Here is a 12,211-nt window from a genome sequence, read left to right on the forward strand (position 1 = left end):
AATCCAAGGAAAAATTGTATTTCCTTAGAAAGTCCAATCCGAGTATGCAAGAATCAGTGATCTCTGCTACATATGCCGTGTGATGGTAAGCGGCACTTCCAAACGTGATGTTAACATTTACTTTTCCGACGATGTCGATCTTCTCACCGGACACAGTCTGGAGGGTAACGCAGGGCGGCGTCCAGATAAGTTTGTTTCCTAGTTGTTGAGCCAAATCTTTTCGGATGATGGTGACGTTAGCTCCTGTATCTATAGTCATATTGCACGGAACTCCATTAATATGTCCTATTATGAAAAGTCCATTACTGCCGCCTCTCACTGCAGAAATCTGAAGCGCTTTAAACGGGGGCTTTTCATTATCTGGCAACCTCCGCCCCGCGAGATGGCCACTAATTAGTTTCCCTGCTGCTTGTTAGAAGCGGTCTTAACATCAGTACCCTGGGGTGTTTTGCAGTTTCGTCGTATGTGTCCTTCAGCACCGCAGTTCCAGCACTTAACGGTCGGTTTCTTCTCACCAATATTCCATCTCAAGGCGTTCAGTTGTCTAGTTAAATCGTCAAGTCGAGCGGTGACTTGATCCCCTGGCTCCTGGACTTGAGCAGCTCTGACTGGGTGGCGGTCTCGACGAGTGGCTTGCTGGGCTGCCTCAAATTTCATGGCGTACACTAGAGCACTTTTTAAATCTTTTACATCCACCATTCGTAGAGCTTTCTGTATTTCAGTATCTCGGATGCCGTCGATAAAGTATTGCAAGGACAGGATTTCTCTTGTTTCTGTCGGGCATTCCGAAAAGGCGAGATGGGACAGCCTTTCAACATCCGCGGTGAGCTCCTGAAGTGTTTCGGTAGGCTTCTGTTGACAAGATTTTAATTGGAGCCTGCTGTAGTCTTTTAAACACTTCTTCCCAAAGCGCAACTCCAAGGCGCCGGACAAAGCTTCGAAATCTAACCTTTTGTTTTCGGGAAGAGTCTGAAGGATATCCGCTGCATCGGCTCTTAGAGAAGCGGCGAGATGACAGGCCTTAGCTTGGGAATCCCATCCATTCGCATCCGCCACGATAGAAAATTGTGTCTTATACACCTGCCAGGAGGTCTTCCCATCATATGTGGATAGCTTCAGAGGTGGACGAGCAGGCATTGGTAAGAATTTAAAATCATCACTCCTGCTCCCTGCCGACGATACGAATTTCTTTGGCAACTGCAGAAACTCTCTCATCAATTTGTTGTTCGATTTGGTGTTGGACGGCACAGACTCTTCCTTCAATTCGTTCCTCCACAGCAGAAACTCTCCCTTCTATATGTTCTTTTACAGAAGAAACTCTTTCTTCTATTTCTTCTTTCACCGAAGAAACTCTTTCTTCAATATGATCTTTTACGGAAGAAACTTTTTCTTCAATATGTTCAACTTTATTTTCAACTGCATCAATTCTGCCTTCCATAGCTTCAAATTTATTTTCTATTATGCAAGTAATTTCTCTTTTCATTTCTTCTTGACCAGCTTGAACGGCTTTCATTTCGTCCTTAACGGATTCTTGGCCCAATTTCATTTCTTCCTTAACGGATTCCTGGCCCAATTTCATTTCTTCCTTAACGGATTCCTGGCCCAATTTCATTTCCTCTTTAATTTCTTCTTTAAAAGATGTTTGGCCAGCTTCCGTCTTTTCTTGTACAGCTTTTATATCTTCCTTAACGGAGTTGACGGCTCCTTCCATCTTTTCTTGGAAAGCAGCAAATGCAGTCATCATTTGCCTGAATTGTTCTTCCATCACTCTTGCTATTGGCATTCAAATCCCACTTCTGACACCAAAAATTGTTGCGTGCGTATGGGTTCGTTATGAAATGAATGCACAAGTCCGATGAAAAATGAACAAAAAATTTATTATTATCACAACAAAAATGCTTAAATTTTCTCAAATTACCATGCAGAATTACAATATCTCACAGTAGTTATCTTTTAACTACTCAAATATCCAATAGAACGTAATTCAAAACAGCTAAAGAACGCTAATCCGCGAATTCGCTACAATCAACAAGAGCAGTTTTCTAAGCAACAACAAACTAAGCAACTGCTACAAACTGAGATGTTTTCCTCCTTTTATAAGATTTTAAAATCACGCGCTAGAATTTTCCAGTACTTTCTCGAAATCAAAAAGAGATATTTATTTAATTAATGCACGCGCTCTTGTATTTTCAATTTTCCGGCTTAGCTTTCATTTAATTTATAATTGAACTAACATTAGCTTTTTAAATACTAAATTCGTAACAATATTTAGTGTATTTCCGGCATCTTACTTTGTTTTCCTTTTTTCACAAACATGAAAAAAGGGTATGCAAATATCCAGCAGCATTTTAATGTGTTATCAAAATTATTTCTGTTTTTAAAGCGTGTTTAGGTTTAAAATTGATTTTCCTCTGGTTAAAAGTTTTTACAAATTTGAAAACAATCATGATATTTTATATAAATTTAAATTACTTTAATCATTATTCTAGCATTCATATATGAGGCTAAAATTTTCTATGAATTTTAACATGTGAACTAAATCTTAATGTACATTTTTGCAAATAAATATATTTTCTTAGTTTAAAGATCTTCAAAATAACTTATTTATTTTCTTATATCAAATTTCTTATTTTTATTCATATCAACACTTTCATTAACTTACACAATTTAATTTCTCTTATGAAAATCCTATTACCCATTTAACTGGAATAAGCTGTATATTAAATTTGTGCACTTATTGAGTTTGGTACAATACTCGCCTTATTTTATTTAGCAATTAAATTGGAACAAGACTAGCAAATCTTTCATGTTGAGGAATAAAATAATAAATAGAGCAGAAGATGCTCTAAAATGTTTAACTCCTTGAACAATATTTTAATGTAGACCAAAGGATCATTAATTATAATCAGATATACTAATATTTTTATTTAATAATAATAATAACTCTATGAAATTGCAAGCTGAATCCTGATATTTTACATACATTTCAGTTCCTTTAATCTTTGTTATAAAAATCACATGAGGCTAAAATTTTTTAAAATTTTGTTTAATGTACAGGAAAAATGATACAGCGATTTTAATAATTTTTATATGAGGAAAAAATAAATAAATAATGTAAATAAATAATTATATATTTTTCCTGAAACAGTTAAAGACATTCTTAATATGGAAATCTACAAAATAAGTACAACAGTCCAGTTAAATGAACTCAAAATTTAAATGGTTATTTTACACTAACTTATAAAAATTAACTGTATTTACGATTATACACTGAGCATGCGCATATACAGACATTTCTATTTTTCGTAGAAAAATTGAATTATTTCTTTAATACAGAGGTGCTGTGAATATAAATTTATATAATGCAAAAATAAGTTTATTTCATATGCTAATTTAGAGGCTTTCTTAATATGTTTAATTATAAAGGGGGGGAAAAAAGCATTGCAATTCTTGTTCACTAACCAATGGAAAAGCAGACACTTTCTACTTCCAGTTGTGGTGGGATATTTGTGAAGTCAGCAATGGCGGTTGAAAAGAATGGTGAAGTCGCAAAGAATTCTGTCTGTTCGTGGACTGGTGTTTGTGACTGAATCCATCAATGTTACTAATTATTTGAAGAAAGTAAGTGAACATTTTATATTTTCAGTGTTTAATAGTCATACTTTATTCACCTATGTAAAATTTTATGAATAGCGCCTGTGTAGGAAATGTGATTTTCCTTGCCTAATGATTCATTTTCAGCATTTCATACTGTTAATGACATAGAATACCAAATCAATAAATTGAGAAATTTTTGCACTAGTCTGTTTCTTACTGTTTGTGTCACTCCTGTTTGTATGTGTCTCACTTTTTTATAGTTATATTATTTTTACTCAAACGTTTTAATATTTATCTTTAAGCATACTGTAATTAAGCAGGAAATAGCTTTTAATGGAAAAAGAGAGGCAATATTACCATGATTAATTGTTCAGAAATCTGTTCTGGAAATATCTATCTACCTTACGCCAAAAAATAAAGCATGTAACTTTCATATATTTATGTGAATTCAACTTTTTTTATTTGCTTAGTGTTTTCCCTAGAAATAATTTAATTTCTTATTTTTGAATTTAGTTTTATATATTTGCTTTATATAATCTTTAACTCAATGATATTGTGCTATTAAAAAGGGAAATTTTATGCGATAGAAACACAGGTACTTTGTTCCAAATATAAGTTTATTACTATTTACTGCAGCTTCAGATTTCTTTAAACATAATTTTCGATGTCAAAACTTGACAGTTATGTCGGCTATTAGAATTGCATGAAAATATTTATTGAAAATTTAGTATTTGATCTAAAATACCTTATTATTTGAATTATATTTCATTAAATCATGTATTTTGATATAACTAGACAGTTAAAAAAATAAAATTGTAAATGTGCAGGAAATGCTTATATAAAAACCAAGAAACTGTTTAGATTTTTGTTGCTTTTTCCCTTGTAAATTAATATATATATATATATATATATATTAACAGTCTAGTGAATCAGCACCCTGCTGAATTGTAGTAAACAAGATGTCCAATCTACTAGACCATCAAAGATGCAGATTTGGATTTTCTATTTCATAGTTATTGAAATCATAATGATATGTTTGTTTAAATTAGTACTGTTTATGAATGGGACAAAAATAAATTCTGATAAGCTAAGAAATGATTTATTTTCTATTAATTATGAACTGTAAATGATGTAACCAATTTTCTTCATAGTATTTACTAAACATTTTTTTTTAAAAAAAAAGGTAGTCTTATTTATACAATTCGTGCACAGTGAGATACCAAGAAATAAAACATTTCAGAGATTTTCACTCAGTATATCTTGATGTGTAAAATCATGCTGTTGAACGCCATATTACTTTTTCACAGGAAAGTAATTTAACAAACATTTAAAAGTTAAAAGGAAAGTAATTTAACTAACATCTGCATAAATCAAACTTTTTTAAGAATGATTACAGTTTCTAAGCTGACTTAAAATTTTCACATTTAGAAAATATATGTTTAATTTAGCATTAGTTTTTCATGGAATAGAAAAGGTTTCAAAATTGTTCAGTTGTTAGAGGGGAATAATATAAATGAGATTGTCCTGATATAGTTTCAGCTGGAAATGAAACTGAATTTTCGGATAGTGAAGATGAAATTATCTGTATTTAAGAATTCTAATAAAACTGATTAATGTAAATCCTCTGCATTTAAGAATTCTAATAAAACTGATTAATATAAATCCTATGATTCTTGTAGGTATTCTTCTGGTATCAGGACTAGATTCAGAAATGTGTGTATATATGCATGCATTTTTAAATGTAGGTGCTCGTGTGTGCATGTGTATATTCTTTATGTATGTATGTGTATATTCATATACATATATGCATATATATGCATATACACATGCTATCTATCTACAGTGGAACCTCGAGATACGAGTTTAATTCGTTCCAGCATTCAACTGGTATAGCGAATTTCTCGTATCTAGAAGCAAGCTTCCCCATTGAAAATAATGGAAATCCAGTTCATCCTTTCTGCACCCCCAAAAATATCAACATTTCAATATCAAGTCAATTTTTCCTAATAAATAACAATGGTAAATAATATAACCATAGTTTAACTTTCTGACCTTTCAACTGCTTCTTGTTAATCCACACCAACAACAGCTTCTCAACATCTTCTACAAGTTTTTTTATGGTGCTTGGAAGCAACGGTAACTCATAACTCCTTTGGCTACATCAAGTTTCTTAATTTCTTTCTGCTTCTTCAGAATAGTGTAGATTGTTGATGTTGAAAGACTGCAAGTCTTACCAATTCCATCACTCATACATCATGCTTATGTTTATCTATGATTTCTTTCTTAATATCGATGGCCATGGCATCCTTATTTTTCTTTGCAGCACTATCTGAGGCAACAATCTTCTTGGGAGGCATCGTGAAATAATTATTTTCATGTTAAATGTAAAAACAATTAACTTACAAGTGCACAAACATGTATATAAAAGAACACTGAGTGATCTGACGGGGGATTCTCCGAATTCAGCCGAATAGGGAAATGACACCACCCATACCAACAGCCCGGCTCATTGCTCGTTACTCGAGTCAGTGCTCTTATTTAGAGATGAATTTTTTGCTCTTACTTTCCTCGTATCTCGAGGTTTCATTGTACATTTCTGAATCCCGTCCTGATAACAGAGGAGCACCTTTGCCAGTATTGCAACAGAACTAGAATCAATGTGTTAAACATGTGGAAAATGCATGCTTAAAGTACTGTTATTTTCTAAAACTATTCCGCATGGCTTTTTGTACATGGGAAAAAAATAGCTAAAAGCTGTTAATTTATTTATTAGTCCAAAGGGGCTTTGCCCCTGAAGGACTAGTGTTTACATTTTGTATTGGTTCACTATAAATGTCCATTTCACTTTTCAAACTGTTCCCTCCAAATGTTAGAGTCCCTAGTGTGGGATTAATATTCTTTATTTTAGCGTGCCCTCTATAACCTATGTTAGGGTTAACCTGTATAACTTACAAGGGGTCGCCAAATTGGGTGAGGTATCTAGGTAGTCATCATAGTACGTACCTTATTTTTTATTATTTTTAAATTAAATTGAAAGTAATAAACTAGTTTTAAAGAATGGAGTAAAACTAGATTTGCATTCAAATCTGGTTAATTGTGTTAATGATGTTTTGCTGTAACAAATATGAATTGTTTCTTTAAGTATAATAATTTAAGCTTTAGTTTAGCACTGATTTTAAATACCACTCTCTTAATTTCGAAGTTGATCCTGCACACGCAGGTCCTCTGTCTTAAAAGGCTCACCAGCAGCCCAATGGTAAAGTCGCTGAACACTGGTAGTTCGGTCCGAGGTTCGAATCCTGCGAATGGGCTGGCTGCATGCCGTTTTCGTGGTTTACACCATGTGTAACGTGTATACGAGGCAGTTTCCATTAGAAAGTTCTCCACAAAGGCATCCCTCACCTTAGGCAGATAGCCCTATTGTGCTTTGCTATAATTAAATAAACCTAAACCAAACCTGTTACATATGTATTATGTTACTAAAATAGTAAAACTTAACTAAAAACTAAACTGGATGGCACAAACGGCCCTAGCATAAGCGGTTAGCTTGTTGCTGACTCCCTCCCCAGTGTTTAGTCTCCAATAGAACTTGGTACTAATTTTATCGACCTTCTGAAGGGATGAAAGGTTGAGTCAACCTTGCTCAGCCTAGGAATCGAACGCCGGACCTGTTCTGCTGCTGCATGACACACTAGCCACTGTGCTACCAGGCCTCCCTAAAATAGTAAATTTATGAAAATTATAAGAAACTTCAAAATATTAATTTGACAAAGGTAAGGGCTAATTGAATTTAATAAATTGAAAATACTATCTATCTTTCCATGAGTTAAAAAATAATTTTAAATAAAATTTCTTTTTTCAATTTTTCATGTTATTTGTTTATTATACATTTTTACCATAAGTCTGTTTCTAAATCATATCTTGAAAAAATTAAGGAGTTAAGTACACAAAGAAGGAAAATATGCAAGTAAATAATGGCATTTAGTGTTGTTTATGTGTCTAATATTTGTACTAGATTGTAAAAGTTATAAAATTCTATTAGCTTATATTCTATTTTAAATTGAGATGCTTCTTTGCACAAATGGTTAAAGCTTTCTAGAACTGGTACTTTGATCTAATTTCTATTTCTAATAAATAATCCAGCTGTGCAGCTTTTGTTTGTGATAAAGAAATAAAGAGTAGTAAACTTCATAAGGCTGCATCTGTCTTTACTGCAGAAAATTTTGCCATTTTGAATGCCTTAATCTTTATCTCTAGGCAGAATAGCAGAAAGTTCATCATCTACTCTGACTCTCTGAGTGCTCTTGAATCAATAAATACAAATACCAGCCACCCTTTGGTCTTCAAAATTTTAAAGGCGCACCTCCGTTTGAGAAACGCAGGTTATTATATCGCATACTGCTGGGTGCCTAGACACGCTGGCATCAAAGGCAATGAAATCGCCGGTATTGCAGCAAAATCTGCTGATATTACCTCAGAAAACAATGTCCCTTTTACAGACATACAGAATTACATTAGAACAAAGGTCTTGTTCAGGTGGCAAGAATTCTGGGAATGCCAAACTCTGAACAAAACTAAGGCAGGTAAAACCCAATTTGGAGTACTGGGAGTCGAGAGGGAATCGGAAGGAGGATGTACTACTGACTTGCTTACGAATTGGTCATTGCAGACTGACACATCAGTACCTCTTGAAAGGAGATAATGAGCCTATTTGTGGCACTTGCAATGTTCCTGTTTCAGTCAATCATATTTTAACCTGCTGTCCTGCTTTTAGTCAGAAACGTGAATCTTATTTTAACTCTACAAATGTTAACTTAACAGATCTCATTGGAAGAAACCCTCACATCAACCTCATAAGTTTTTTAAAAGACATCTCCTTTTACCATATGATTTGAACTGTTGCTAGAGCATTTTTCAGTCATTTCTGCCTGGACATTTTAAAGTCATTTCTCCATGCCTTCATCAGTATTTCATGTTCATTTCATCAATTCACTTGATACTTGTTTATGCATCTTGAATTTTACTCACCATTTGTCTGGTGCATAATAACCCTTGAGGTTTTGTGCCATTTAAAAAACCAACCAACCAACTAATCCAGCTGCATACAGTTTACTCAATTTCTGCCATGTGTAATGTAAAGGGTATTAGCTTTTTTTAAATAGATCTTTTAAAACTATTCCATCAGGTAGATTTCTGTCATATTTTGCCTTAATTGAATCATCCTGCTAATTAAGAATTTATTAAAGTTAATATGTTATGTTAAGCTAAAATTTGGTAATTGCTATTAGCTATTAAAATGTATAATTTTACTGGCACTGTTTTACTTAAATTTTTGTGTATATAATTAATTTTAAGTATGTGCATGCAAATGCATACATTAACAGTTATGTAGAATTATGTTTTGGGTATCTAATTCAGAAATTTTGGTGCTGTTTTTAGAAGATTTATTAATGATTTATACCATATTAATATTTGTAAAAAAATTCTGTGGCTTTTATATGAGATTATATATTTTAAAATAGCTGCATGAGATGGTAGAGGTAAAAAGCTTCATGTGGATCATACATTAATATTACCTGGGAATTTTTCATTTATTTAATAAAGAAAATATTCAAGCCACAATTAAATTTTTTTCACTGGATTATTTGCATTTATTGCAAGTTTGCAGCAAATATTTCCTGCAATAGAAATGACAATTTTTATTTTGCCAAGACAGAAAATTTAGTTACTGAAAGCAGTAACCCTATTTTGAGATGTTAAATAGGAAGGTAAATTTTTAAATTTAAATTGATTTTTGAAGGAAGACTTCATTTAGTCTTGCTATCATTCTACGTGGCTTTTAACTTTTTTATGGTATTTATAATTTTATTTATTATAAATAGAATTTTATTTTTTATTTCTGTTTGCTTTCTTGTTTTGTTGAGAATGCACATGAATGTAGACTTAAAATATTTTATATTGCAAACTGAGATGCCATTGTTATCATAATTAAAGATTCGTGTTCTGGGGGAATTTATTGATAATATTTCTGATTGTGTATTGGTTTCTGGTTTATTGAAATGAGTAAAATAGCCTGTTAATGTATATACATATGTTAATGGCATATATATGCTTATGAAGTATTCTGTTATATGTACATAGTGTTGTGTTTGGTTTTCTGCTTACTCTTTATTTAAGAAAAACATTATCTAAAAGAAAGCAAATATTCTTTACTATATGTAGGAGTAAAATTGGAAAGGCTAATGCAATATAATTAATACACAATTTAAGTTTTTTTCTCATGTACATAAATATGAACATAGCCATTAAAGACGCTCTTAACCTTGCAATTCTAAACAAATTTAAAGGTAGTTTTTACATGAAATTATAGGCATTGTATAAGATATATAATTGAAGTTTACTGTGTGATAGTATGAACTTACATTTTTAATTACTGAAAAGTAAAGTTTTAAATATGAAATACACAGTGCATTTTACATGCATCTTTTAATACTGTAACTATTTAAAAACTGAAAACATCTGAAATGTAAAATTATTACAATTTTTTCTTTTTCTTGTTTAGGAGCTCTCAAAACGTTGTGTGAGAAAGAACTTTAGAAAAATCAAGCAGGATATTAAAGACAGTAAAATATAGAACAACAAATATGGCGAAGCTGAATGAAAGCTATGTTAAATTTTATTATTGAACAAATTATACTATTCAGATTTAATGTTAGTTTTTATTGTTTAATAGTAATTGCAGTTTTTGAATACCTGTAAAATAAACCTAATTCTTAAATTAATTTCATGTGTACTTTTGAAAGTATTACAGTTCATATTACTTCAAACAACTTGAAATTTGATACTTGTTAATTTATGTGGGATATGTTCATATTAATTTTATAATTTAAATAATTGTCATCATATGAGCATAATCTAAAACGCACAGCATTTGACAACAAATTAATAAAAAATTAGCCAACTTCTAATTGCTTTCTTTTGTCCAATTTCATCCTTTTAAATCATTTAATACCATAAAGCTATTTGATGGAAAAAAATAATTGGTATGTCCACATCAACATGTACATGTATAATGATGTTAGAGAGAAAGTCACATGACACAAATATTTAAAAACTTCAATATTCCTAAACAAATTAACTTTTTAAAATTTCATGTGGTATATAAGATAAAATAAAGAACCTATTTAGGTAATTTTGAATTTGCATAATTTTATGAAATTATTTATGAAATTAACAGTTACATTGTAAAAAGGAACTTTTTAAAAAACGCCTCGATAAAGCATTTCTTTTGTAAAGGTGAACTTTTAGTATTGATCTAATATATTTATAAGATTTAAAACTGAGACAGATAACAATAATAGATTACAATACATTGCAAGATTGACTGATAAATGTAAAATTTTTACATATCATAATTATGTGTGTAACTAAAACAGAAGTTACTCGATTAACTTACATGCAAATTAATAATATTTTCTTTAACATGTTTTTGATAGACTTAATTTTAACAAATGAATATATATATATATATATATTTGTACACTATCTGAAGATATGAATGCAATATTTGAGACGTTAAACATTCATCTTCAAGGAAAATAAGCAAAAAAGTCAACTTCGTAACTATTGGAAAAGGTGAGTTTTCTACAATATCCCTCATGGTCTATATTTAACAATTTAAAAAATTAGCATACTCATTAAAATAATCTGAATGTATGATGTTTTCTTTTGCGCTACAGTCATTTACTGAATTTGGTAATTAACTATATTGTACTTTAAACAACTGTTTGCTACAGTTATTTACTAAATTCATTTTAGCTAAATAACACTTTAAATAAATTATTTGCTTTTCCGAAGGACATTTTCTTATGCCATGTAAACGAGCGATAGCATTAATTTATTTAAAACATAGAATTCATGTTTACGAAATTTATTGCATATTTTGTAGTCACTTTGAAATGAAATATTAAAAGTGATTTTCAGCCTTTAAGTGTTACATAATTTTTAATAGAAATTATATTTGTTTTGCATTTACTAGTGCATTTAAATTTTATATATATTCCATATTGCTGTACATACCTAAAAGGCGGATACGTAAAAATTTGATATAAAAATGTTATTTTACCTTTTAATCATAACATGCAGGAAAGTTTTGTATAACTTTATATAAAAAATATGAGATTAAAATAAGTACATTTTACGAAAAAGGTAATTGGAGATTTATGCAAATTTTTTACCAAAAATATATTTATACACAGTAAAGGGGATAAAACTTCGGACTAAATTTTTACCAAACCATTCGCATATGCAAAGAAAACATAAGGAAGATTTAGGTCAATTACTATTAAATATATACGTTTTTGTACCGTAAAATATGGGGAATATCTACGTTAATTTCTATCTAATATATACATTTATATACAGTAAAAAATTGGGGAGATTTACGTAAATTTTTACTAAATATATATGTATACATGAAAAAAAATTGGAGAGATTTATGTATATGTGATGAATATACATAAATCCCTGAAATTTACACATAATTTTTGTAAAAGTTACAAATGAACAGCAGTCTTTTGCGTAAATATACCTAAATTTTACGTAAAACTTACGT

General features: G+C 30.9%; 1 protein-coding gene across 4 annotated transcripts in view; it reads right to left on the minus strand.

Moving 5' to 3' along the window:
- The window catches only part of LOC118182489 (dual oxidase 2-like), a 156,319-nt gene that overhangs the window by 91,275 nt on the left and 52,833 nt on the right, over positions 1-12,211 (minus strand). The window lies entirely within an intron of this gene.

The sequence above is a fragment of the Stegodyphus dumicola genome, chromosome 6 (assembly GCF_044657685.1).
Source record: "Stegodyphus dumicola isolate Sdum_Otavi_A_Nest chromosome 6, ASM4465768v1".
In the NCBI taxonomy this organism is placed as follows: Eukaryota; Metazoa; Arthropoda; class Arachnida; order Araneae; family Eresidae; genus Stegodyphus; species Stegodyphus dumicola.